The sequence below is a fragment of the Pleuronectes platessa genome, chromosome 22, assembly GCF_947347685.1.
Source record: "Pleuronectes platessa chromosome 22, fPlePla1.1, whole genome shotgun sequence".
In the NCBI taxonomy this organism is placed as follows: domain Eukaryota; kingdom Metazoa; phylum Chordata; class Actinopteri; order Pleuronectiformes; family Pleuronectidae; genus Pleuronectes; species Pleuronectes platessa.
The window spans coordinates 8648915-8660450 of NC_070647.1; the positions used below are offsets into that span (position 1 = coordinate 8648915).

Below are 11536 nucleotides of genomic sequence, written 5' to 3' on the forward strand. Positions count from 1 at the left end.
ACGAGCTGCTCAAACATGTCTGCGTTACACCATCATCCATCCAGAATGTTGGATGAAAAGACAATAGTGACATGCAGTCATGATCTGAGTTATGTGTCAATCATCACAATATACTGTATGGATTATTTGTATACATTTTTTTTTAACCACATTAATAATTATATTCTTGTACACCAGAAACACGAAAAAGTCTAGAGCAACAAATATATTTGATCAAACCTCCATGTTTTTCATAATCTGCATATTTGTTCCTTTTGATTACAACTGCTCAGAGTTTTCGTGAGTTTCTCCGGCACTAAGAAAACAGCGTTTTTTTGCAGACAGTGCATGGGAGATGTAAGAAGTCAATGTCTCTGCATGCCTTCTTTGTGTGAAGAGTTTTTCTATACATATTCTCTGCTCATTTAGCTTTTTGTTCGATGCTTTTGTCCAAAAAGCTTTACTTAACCACAATGCTCCGAACAGCACCTTATATAGTTCGGACCGATTGTAGTCGCAGAGACACAATTAGCATCCACATGTTTTAAATGCTGGGAAACATGTGAGAGGTGTGTCGTGGCAATTTCTACAATCCCACCATTAGCAAGGAGGAAACGAGACACAATTCTCTTACAGTATTGTCACACATTTAATGCTCGAGCATGGTACATACAACAGAGTTGAGTTTGTCATATGCACCCAGATGGAAGACAGTGGTTGGTATTTATACATTTGGCTAACCCCACCCATTCGGGAGGGGGTTGTTAAACAGTTAATGACACAGGAGAAGCAGGACTTCAAACATCTTCAAGCTCCTCCTAGAGAGGAACAAACTTATTGATCAGCCTCTTTGATATAAAGGAAATAGGTGACGGGTATCCTGTCCCCTGCTCTCAGACCCCTGGAGTGTAACATCTGTCTCCAAGATCCCTTCTTATTGTCTACAACCACCACAAATCCCCCGTGCTGTAAGGTCTTTGTTAGGTGAGTTTGTGTAAGGAACATCAAAGTAGTTCCTTACATCAATCATAATGCCTGAATAGCTAATTACTATCACACTGTGTCCGGACTAATTAGATTACTGTGACTGGAGTAATCAGGCCAACACTCACTCAGTTCTACAGGAAACAGCAACATCAAAGTTACATTTGTTAGAGATTCAATGATGATCAATCCAAGTATACATAAACATGATTATATTATGGTCACATGTTACATTTCCCTTACAATCCGTCATTTTGATCATTATGGATCAATAACACTTTATAAGGTGGGGGAAATCCCACTCTGTCCGAAGTTGACGATTGAGGGTACTTCAGTTGTGTGATATATTATCAACGTCATCATATGGTGGAATCCAGTCTGAGATAGGGTAGAGGTCAATTTGCATAGCGGTAACAATGGCCTAAGTGCATTGTTTGCGAATCAGACCAATCTTACAAGTGATAACAGAAATGGCAATCAAAAACATGAACAAACGACTGTGGGATTCTCTTGGTAAGCAGCTGTAACACTGGTCCCCACAGACTAAATACACCTTCTCTGGCAGTGCAGACTGTCTGTTAAAAGAAACAGTTTTTGTTTGATTTAAATAAGCATTTGCTGTAATTATTTGGCTAGGATCCTGTACACAGAAGAAACATTTGACATAGGATGCACTGGCAGAGGATGCCAAGCGACTGAGCAGTTGCGGGCTGAGGATTTAGATGAAAATATAGGCTTTGAACAATAATTCAGATTTAAATTCTAAGAACATTATTTGGGTTTGAGTTTTCCACGGTGCTATCCACATTCCTGCCATGACGCAAAAAGTATATTCTGGATTACTTACTGGCCAGCATTCTGTGTCATTGAAGCTAGCAGGCAGAGCTAGGAATTCTACATGTGGTTGGAGCATTGCATGCACAATGATCTTGAATTTGGATATTTTCTACAGTCAGTTTTGAACTCACTTGGTCTGTGCGCTCTGTTAAATAATTATAAGATAAAATAAATGATGTCCATTTTACTGTCGGGTTGGTTTATGATGAGTTGGTACTGGTCTTTCTTCTCTTTTTTTTTTTTTTTTTTTTAGTTCCTTCTGTCTCTTTCTCGCCGTTTCTTCCTTTATCTGCAACAGCTGTTGGTTGTTGGTATGGTTTTACACCTCAGTGAGAGCTGTCGTCTTTCTTCTGCTTTGTTCCTCGTCTGTGAGGGAAGCGACACTCTCTCCCTGGGCCTCCGTCTCAAGTGGCGGACTTATATCAGCACCCAGTCTCCTGGTTTCCATTTATGCAACTGGCCCTCTGCTGGTTGCGGGATTGCTGCATTTACCTGTGTGTATAAGGCTCAACATTTTGGTTATGTACACACAGTACATACCTGTTCTGGCCCTTCCCCTCCCTCTCATGGTCAGTAAACACTACCGGTAGTGCTTTGATCCATGAGAGTTCTGTGTCATCACAGCACTTGACCATTTGTTTTGAATTGTTCCAATGTTCTCTTTCAACTGCTCCACCCCTTGTTGATTTCATGTGGGATTTCTAGGGTGAATTTTTTCTCGCACTAACACCGTTGCTACTGCAGAGGCATCTGCTTTATCTGTAGGGAAAACATGTCAACAGCCACATGACAATGCTCCTTTCCTTCACATGGTGTTAGTTCAATGAACTCCATTTGCAAGCGATCAATCGGTTGGCCAGGGGGTTGTACGTCCTGGCCTCCTGTAGTGTTGCCTGTCAGAACATTTAAACATTTTGAAATAAAACGTAAAGGAGTAGTTTGGGAAACCAGACAATTTTCAATAAAACAGAAACAAACAAAACAACAAATAAACATTTAAACACACATGGACGGCCGTCCTTAGATTGACATACATTGTTAAAACATTTACATTCTGCTTTCTCTATGTTGTTAGCATGGCTCTGTGCTTCTGCTAAATCTGTGAGAGAAAGGAAAAAGGAATATCAATGACAATATGTTGGTTAGTTGCCGCTTCCTCTGCTGCTGTATCTGCTTGAGCATTACCTGTTGAAAAAACAGAATCACCTTTAGTGTGAGCTTCACACTTTACAGAGTAAAATGGCTGTTAATAGAATTAGGTTGCTGCTCTAGCAGAATGGACGATCCAGAATATGGCATTAACAATGTGACCTCTTGATATCATTCTGCTCTTAGACAGAGAGGCTGACCCTATGCCAAGCTATCTAATTTCTTTGAGGAGAAATACGCCACTGGTCGTTTGCACTAAACTGTTGTCATGAAACCCCGTTTCTCATTTACAGTCTGTGTAAATGATCTGTTTTGATCTGGTGGTCCCAGTGTAGGTGTCGAAGTCAGTCTGTTGTAGTTAGGTAAATGCTGTGTCAGCGTCTGTCATTCACGTCAGGTTGTCGGTTGGTGTCAGTCCTTGGCCATGCATAACATACAGGAGTGGAGCCTCCAGGGATGCATAATCACAGATCCACTGTTTACAGTAGTCCGTCATCCCTAAAAAAATTACATTAATTGTTTTTTAGAACGCGGTGTTAGAATCTTTAGGATGGCTTCCACTCGTTTGAGCTCAATGTTTTTACCGCTACTAGAAATTTTGTGTCCTAGGAAAGTTACACTTTTCTGGACAAATTGCAGCTTAGCCAGGCTGGCCTCGTGGCCCTGGTCTGCAAGATATTTTAGCATGCTACTGTGTCGACTTTAAAGGCCCGTGTTGTTGGTGAACAAATCATCGAATCATCAACATTTATATCAGCGCGCTTACCGCTGGTAATGCCAAGTCCTCCAGACTCACTTGCTTACCGCTGGTAATGCCAAGTCCTCCAGACTCACTTGCTTACCGCTGGTAATGCCAAGTCCTCCAGACTCACTTGCATAACCCGTGACCTGACTGCGCGGGATTCCACAAAACCTTTGGACATACGTCTGAACGTATATGATTTATCCGGAATTGTGAAAGCAAACCAATACCGAGAGTGTGGATGAACTGGGACACTGAAAAATGTATTAGCAAAATAAACAATTCAAAATAAACAAAAACTACATGCTTTCTGGTGGAACCAGAGAATCTTTTATATTATCCTCTCTTTTTTGTTTTATTTTAATCTATTTAATAGGCATTCTTACTGGTGAGTGTGCACATGGAATGATGACTCCGGTTTTCTACCAGTTTTAAAATTCTGGTGTTATACCTGCTGCTGCTTCTGGATTGAGTGGATGTGCGCTCGAACATTAACGTTATGTGCTCTTTGGTGTCACATTGAGATGTTCAGTTTAAAATAATCCCAGATCATACTTATCATTAGTCCATACATTTTGTTGCACTTTTTGTAACTCTGAAGAGTCAATTGTTAAACTGCAAACCTTTTGTTTAAATTTAGCGGTTTGTTCTAAATACACATTTTTGTTTTCCCCCATAAAAATGCTCTGAAAATGGACATCTGTGTGTTTGCATTGAGGAAGAATATTGAATTCCTTCTCCCCTATCCTCCCATTTACAATCTTGTGAACACTCAGTGACCATGTGTGCCAAATTTTCCCACTGCACATCATTTGCTTTAGCTAGAAATATATCTGGTGATGGGTTAAGTATATTAAAGATTTGCCTATTGTGGGGTCAACACAACAGTCAATGCTTACAATCTATTATCATAATACACCAAATCACTACTAATACAATTGCTTTCTTTAATCTTCCTGGAACCAGTTTTTTTTTTTAATGTCTGGTCCTTCACTAACTGTTGCTGTGCAATGTAAGTCAGATACTTGCATGACGCAGTGTGTGTGTGTGTGTGTGCTATTTCAAGCAGATCTGAGGTTATATACCTTGGCCCAGTGGGTAACAGGTCCCATTGGTGTAGGTACAGTGGCTAACCATGATCTGGTTGTACATATTCACTATGGATATCTCATGTTCTGGTGACTTAAACCCCTTCCTGTTTACAATGCAAAAATCAAGCCTAAGACCACATTTGGTGTCCTCCTAACAAATTTTCAAGTCAACATGTATTTTATATCCCCATCTGTTTTGGTAACAGACCGTGGTGTGGTATATGATTATTTAATTTTGGTGCCTGATGCCCCAACAGTGAAAATATATATACCAACCAATTTTGGAAGATAATGTTGTTTTGCGTCCCCAGAATCAACCAGAAATTAGATATTTTGCCTGCTACCTGTAGAGATATTTCAGGTAAAACTTCAGATCCACTTGCTTTTTGCAATGTTAAACAATTCTTTGTAATGTTTGTACGTGTGGTGTTGGGGGTGCGTTCACCTGAATCTGGAGTCTCCTCCGCCTCTGCCTCAAGCCATGCCTCATCCTCTGTGCAGTCTCTGGGATACGTGAAAAATAAGTCGAGTGGATCTCCTTTTCAGCCTTGTCGTGTTACAGTCTCTCGCACAGTGGTCTGGGTCTTCTGGTGGCAACATTCAGCGGTTATCTTTGAAGACTTTAATAGATTTGACCACCTTTCCAGCAGGTTGTTCTCATAGAGTCTCTTCACATGTCCGCGAAACCGCATCTGTTCTCCAGTCATAGCGCATGTCTGTCCCTGGCCAGTCCCTTTATACTTGGCCCCTTGCCATTTCAGTTTTATGCTGTGGAGCAAGAGACTTCTGGTTTCTCTCAAAGTCTGCCTTTACTGTTATACAATTTGGGACAGTACTTCGAAAATTGCAGGCCCTCCTTGTGACGCTATGTCTGACAGTTCACTGGAAATTCAGCACATCTCCTCTGGTGTCCAGGCTCTGTACATCACTGCATCTGCGTCTGCTCTTGTTCTTGTTGAGATGGGACTGAGTCTGTCTGACCCAAGACTGTCTTGTGCCGCGATGGTTGCAGCAGCCTCACCCTGATTCTGGTGACATGGAGTTGGAGCGAATGCTGCGCCTGATGTGGTGCGTCCTGTTGAGGCAGACTGTCCTTGGAGGTCTCGGTATGAGATAGCAGGCTGTTGGTTCAGGTGGCTCTGATGAGCGGCTGAGGCAGGGAGGAGATCCAGTTCTTTCTGTGAATGTGAGAGCTGAGGACATTGATTAGTTTCCCTTCCCCCCCTCTTGCACCCCTGCTCACTACTTATCTGTTACATTTAACAATTCTGAATCACACATTATCAATGCTATCTAATTTATTTAGTTTTACCCTTCATTTGGTCATATTTTCCCAATTCAACTTGTAGCGCCTGTTTTTGAATTATACGAAAACTACCGTCCTCAGAAAATGCAAACTTTTCTATCCACACCAGAAGCTGTTTACAGGAGTCATCACCATGTTTCTCACACATCATTTTTGCACATCCCATTAGATCACACACTTCAGTAAAAGGCTTGCTATTAAGTTTCCCCATTTAAATTAAATTCGCAGTCACTCACTTACCAGCACATAGATGACATTAATTGATATTATTCTTATTAATTCCTTTATCAATGGGTCATCACCCCTAAGTAATGTCACTCTACCTCACACGTCACCCTGTGCTCTTCAATACTGTATCCTCCTTCAAAGAAAAATTTCAGATGCCGTATCGAACAATCTTCATTCCATAATCTCACAAGCAGCCTCTTCTCACCCTGGGAGTCGATTACGACTTGCCCTTCAGGAGAGGTAGACTTCGGGTCTTGGGCAATAATAATTAATAAAAAGAAAATCCCCTCACCGACTGCGCGCAGATTTAAACTTGGTCTTGAGAATGGTTTGAAGCGTGAATGAGTTAGGCATCCCGGACGAAGCCCCCAAATTGTCGTGGCAATTTCTACAATCCCACCATTAGCAAGGAGGAAACGAGACACAATTCTCTTACAGTATTGTCACACATTTAATGCTCGAGCATGGTACATACAACAGAGTTGAGTTTGTCATATGCACCCAGATGGAAGACAGTGGTTGGTATTTATACATTTGGCTAACCCCACCCATTCGGGAGGGGGTTGTTAAACAGTTAATGACACAGGAGAAGCAGGACTTCAAACATCTTCAAGCTCCTCCTAGAGAGGAACAAACTTATTGATCAGCCTCTTTGATATAAAGGAAGTAGGTGACGGGTATCCTGTCCCCTGCTCTCAGACCCCTGGAGTGTAACATCTGTCTCCAAGATCCCTTCTTATTGTCTACAACCACCACAAATCCCCCGTGCTGTAAGGTCTTTGTTAGGTGAGTTTGTGTAAGGAACATCAAAGTAGTTCCTTACATCAATCATAATGCCTGAATAGCTAATTACTATCACACTGTGTCCGGACTAATTAGATTACTGTGACTGGAGTAATCAGGCCAACACTCACTCAGTTCTACAGGAAACAGCAACATCAAAGTTACATTTGTTAGAGATTCAATGATGATCAATCCAAGTATACATAAACATGATTATATTATGGTCACATGTTACATTTCCCTTACAGGTGTGACTCAGACTCTCCAGTGCTTCTATCTACTGCTGTTTGGCAAACAACACCTGAGTAAAGCTCAGAGCAAATGAGGGCCTGTTTTTCAAAGCATTTTTGTCCTGCCTCTACTTTGTTTTACTTCACAACAACAACACAGACTAAAGTGCAGCCTCCAAAATTCAATCAACACCTCAACATAACGGTTTCAAGCAAATCACGACACAAACCATACCCTTCAGAGTTGTGTTTATCTCTGCTGTGTTTCATTAGACAATATTATATTTAGCCAGGTGCTTCTATTAAACTGGAAAGTTGGTGTATATTCTAAAAGAACATGTTTCATCAACTGGAAACCATCAACATCTTCTACATAACAGCTATTAAATCCATCATGATCCTAAAAACTTAACTTACAAAACCGTTTAAGATGTCTCAATCACATTTTCACAGTAAGTTTAAGAAACAACTTCAAACAAAAAGGAGGTTGGAATGATTTAGAATTGAAATGATTAGTTAATGTCATGGTATATTACTTGGGATTAGGTGCCAGTCTGTATTTTGTAGTATTTCCTATTTTGGTTACACTAAACCACATCAGAGGAAAGTGTGTTTAGCTCTGCAAAATTATGTGTGACGGTTCTTTTCTTAATCTTTAGTCGTGATTAATTTGCTAAATTGAAAATACAAGTCGTATGAAGTGTTTTATTAAGATGATAAACCATCAAGTTAGTGTTTACATGTCTCTGAGCCCTTATGACAAGTTTGTGTGATCGACTGATATAAAGCAGTGACTCTTTTTTTGTTTCTCCTCTCTCGTCTTTCAGCTTCGCATCGTTACATATCTCCCGTGTCTTGTTTCGTTTATCATTTCTCTCACCCCTCCCATCTTCCTACTCCTTTCCTTATCCATCCCTACCTCTGTCTGCATTTGTTTCTCCTCTCTCTTTGCCGTTCTCTGTGGGTGAGTCGGGCTTAGTGTCAGATCATCAAAGCATCGCCCCGCGCTTTGTTCCCCTGCATCTCCATGTGCTGATGAGCCTTGAACAACATACACAGCCAACAAACCTTCAAACGTGCCTGGCTGGCGTCTTACATGATGATGTGATGAGCCGCATTGTTGTTGTTGTTGTCTCTTGTTTTCTGGTATGGAGTGAGCTTTGGCTCTTTCATGAGGTGGGCCTAATTCTGCTCCTATTTGGAGGGGCAGAAAGTTTGAGATATACCATCTCATGCTCTTGTGCTCTTTTGCTTTTACTTCTTGTCTTTTATTTTTGCATTCTTTTTTTTTTTTTTCGTTTATGGTGCGTCCCATCCCTTCCTCTCTCCTTCCCTCCCTCCTTTGCGAGTTCAGGAGCGGCCCACATCTTGTTCTGCTATCGACAATGTTAAATCTAATTTAAAAACCAACCTTCTTAATCTTGCATGTAATTCAGCCTGATTATGTCTTATGATTCTGCTAATGTCTTATCTCATTGACTTTTATCTTTTAATCCATTACCCAATTGCTCTGTTTTCTCTTTCTTTTCTCTGTACTTTGTTTTGCCATGATTGTCAAACACTGTCTCAAGTTCTGTTGTTTTTTAATGGGTTATGTAAATACAGAAAATATGACTTGACAAGACATGTTAAAAACAGGAAGTTTAATCCTTAATATCTGAATTAATTTTTGGAATGACGATGATTGAGATAATAAACTCAGACCATAGATACAATTTCAATTTTCAATTAAACCCATTGCCAGAAAGTTTGACTTCAATTTTATCAGGTTACATCAATCGGGCAACATCTAACTGTTGTTTCTATAAATCTACATTTAAAGCTACATAGTTAACAATGTACATTTTCTAGAAGACATTTCAACATTCAACATTTTGTCCTTTATTCCAAAAAAAATTAAACTACTGCACTTTTTCCATGTCTATCGTTGTCAGAAACTCGACTCTGCGCTGCCCGCTAGTGGATGTTTTGTTTAACAGCCATGCCAAGAGAAAATAAGCATGGAAGTGTGTAGGCAGCCACATGTTATATAGTTTGGAATCTGTTTACATACAGAACAAATGATCTTAGATGAACACCAGCTTGGATCATTAGTTTATAGTGATATTTGTCCACATTTGACTGGTAAAGTCATATTTACATTATAGAAGCACATATTCACCTCAGTATTTATTGCCGCCTACTTTATTTCGAGCCAGGTGGCACAGTTCTCTAAGGGCATTTGCTTCATTCACCGACTCCTCTATCTGCTCTGCAAGCACATCGTAACTTAGTTTTCCTTTTCACTCACACTAATGCAGGTGTTCAAATTTGATTTTCTAACCCTTGACCCAAATTGCTGCTTGTTAAGACAAATTGGTTTAAAGTCCTGAGCGACTTTGAGTGACAGCCGGTATCTAAGGATGTGAGTCGGGAATCTGATTAAGACTTTGACCTGTTTTGCAGCTGTTTACTTCTCCTAAACAAGTCTTTTCAGTCACTTTACTCTCTTGCTCAGATTTTCTTTCTTTTTCTTTTTCATATAACCTCCTTGGCTTGGCACTGCGCTGCTTGTTCATCTTGCATACTCTCTACACTTTACCCTTCGATCATGCAATGTGGAATGATGGCTCGACCTCTTAAGCACTCCATCTTCACAGACGCCAGATTCCATTAATACCTGCCTGTTAATCCAAATTGAAAAACTCCAATTGGTGGATATTGATAAACTCGTCTGGGACCTTGGAGGGAGAAATACCTCTAAAGTTGTTGTGTATCCACTTGGACTGTTAAGCAATCTAGCAGGCCCCCCTCTTGTCAAAGAGAAATTGATTCAGAGAGTAAAACGTTTTTTTTGTTTTGTTTTTTTGTTCCTCAACTGTGGGGCATGGCTCTGCTTCTGCCTTCTTCCTATCTTCCCTAGCAGAGAGCCTCTCCCAGTAGCCGACTATAAAAGTAATCTAATTAAGGCCAGGATTGGCCGTGACGGGCCGGTCCTCCTTTTATGCTGGTTACGGACTTTGATTAGCGAGTGGATCCATAATGTAATCTGCATGCCAATGTCTGAGTATGGATCCACTCTGGAAAAAAAAAAGATGATGACAAGCAGGCAAGTAAGAGAAGGAGAGCAGGCAGAAAATCCGAAGAGGTAAGGGTTTGACAACCGTGAATGAAAACCAGAATGGAGACCAAGTAGTAGAATATAACAGCAGCCAAAGGATCTGTTGGCAGGCTTAAGAGTAAAAAGAGTGAGGGCATGGCGAATGACAAAGAAGTGACAAACAACAGAACAAACAAACCAGAGTTTTTTTTTTAAAAAGGGGGAAATGGCCGACTTAGAAAGTGCCCCGATGCTTTCAGGAAGCAGCAAAGCAAGGCAGCTCCCTCCCCATCTACTAGGAAAGAATGGCCTGCTCCACCCTTTCACCATCCTCCAGTTTGAAGCTGAAATTGTTACAACAGTCAGAAAGTGGAAGCTTCTCTGTTGCTAGGATTTCACCAGGAATTCAGCAGTTAGATATGTACTGAGATGGCTGTGACCATGTGTGAACCCAGTGATTCTAAAGTATAGAAATGATCAGTCTAATTCAAAACCCAACAAATATTTTCCTATGCTAGTTAAAGAAATCACTTATTTATGCTACTAATATAATCTTTATAGTCAGAACATTACAAACATTGGAACATTTGAAATATCAGACATAAAACGCTCAGATAAAACCCTGCGTAATTAATCTATAACCTTACTTTTCCTTGGGATTGGCTTATGATTATTTTCTCTGCACTCTATCGATATATGAAAATAAATCATATCAAACATTTATTAATCATTTTTGTCTGTGGAGGAAAAATCATACTGCAGTAATTGCTGTTATTCTCTTGTTGCTCAGCCTTTTTCTAAATGTAAATTAAAGAGAAGCTACTTTGAAGTAAGAGCCTTGATGCTATAATCAATATTTGTATTATAATAATGGAGTAAATTACTGTGTGTAATGTGAAAGATGTCACATTTATGACCCAACATAGAAATATCACCATTTATGCAGTTTGCCTCAGCAATTTAGAGCTTTTAGCGTCTTTCAGGTTATTAGATGGTTTTTGGGGACTCAATTTCTGTAACATCACTGCTCTTAAGCCATGTGTCCAGCTGCAGGAGACAGACAGCTCTTTTCATTAAAAACACTTCAATTACCCACAGTACCTGCCCTGCACCAAATGGTAGACGGAC

General features: G+C 40.2%; 1 protein-coding gene and 1 long non-coding RNA gene across 3 annotated transcripts in view; one reads left to right on the forward strand and one right to left on the reverse strand.

Moving 5' to 3' along the window:
• tbc1d22a (TBC1 domain family, member 22a) overlaps positions 1 to 11536 on the forward strand; it is a 127178-nt gene that overhangs the window by 45021 nt on the left and 70621 nt on the right. The window lies entirely within an intron of this gene.
• Positions 605 to 5699, reverse strand: LOC128428515 (uncharacterized). The gene is made up of 2 exons (XR_008333800.1): positions 5228 to 5699; positions 605 to 2292 (listed from the first exon to the last, which is right to left on the reverse strand). It is a non-coding gene; the product is annotated as an uncharacterized LOC128428515 (long non-coding RNA).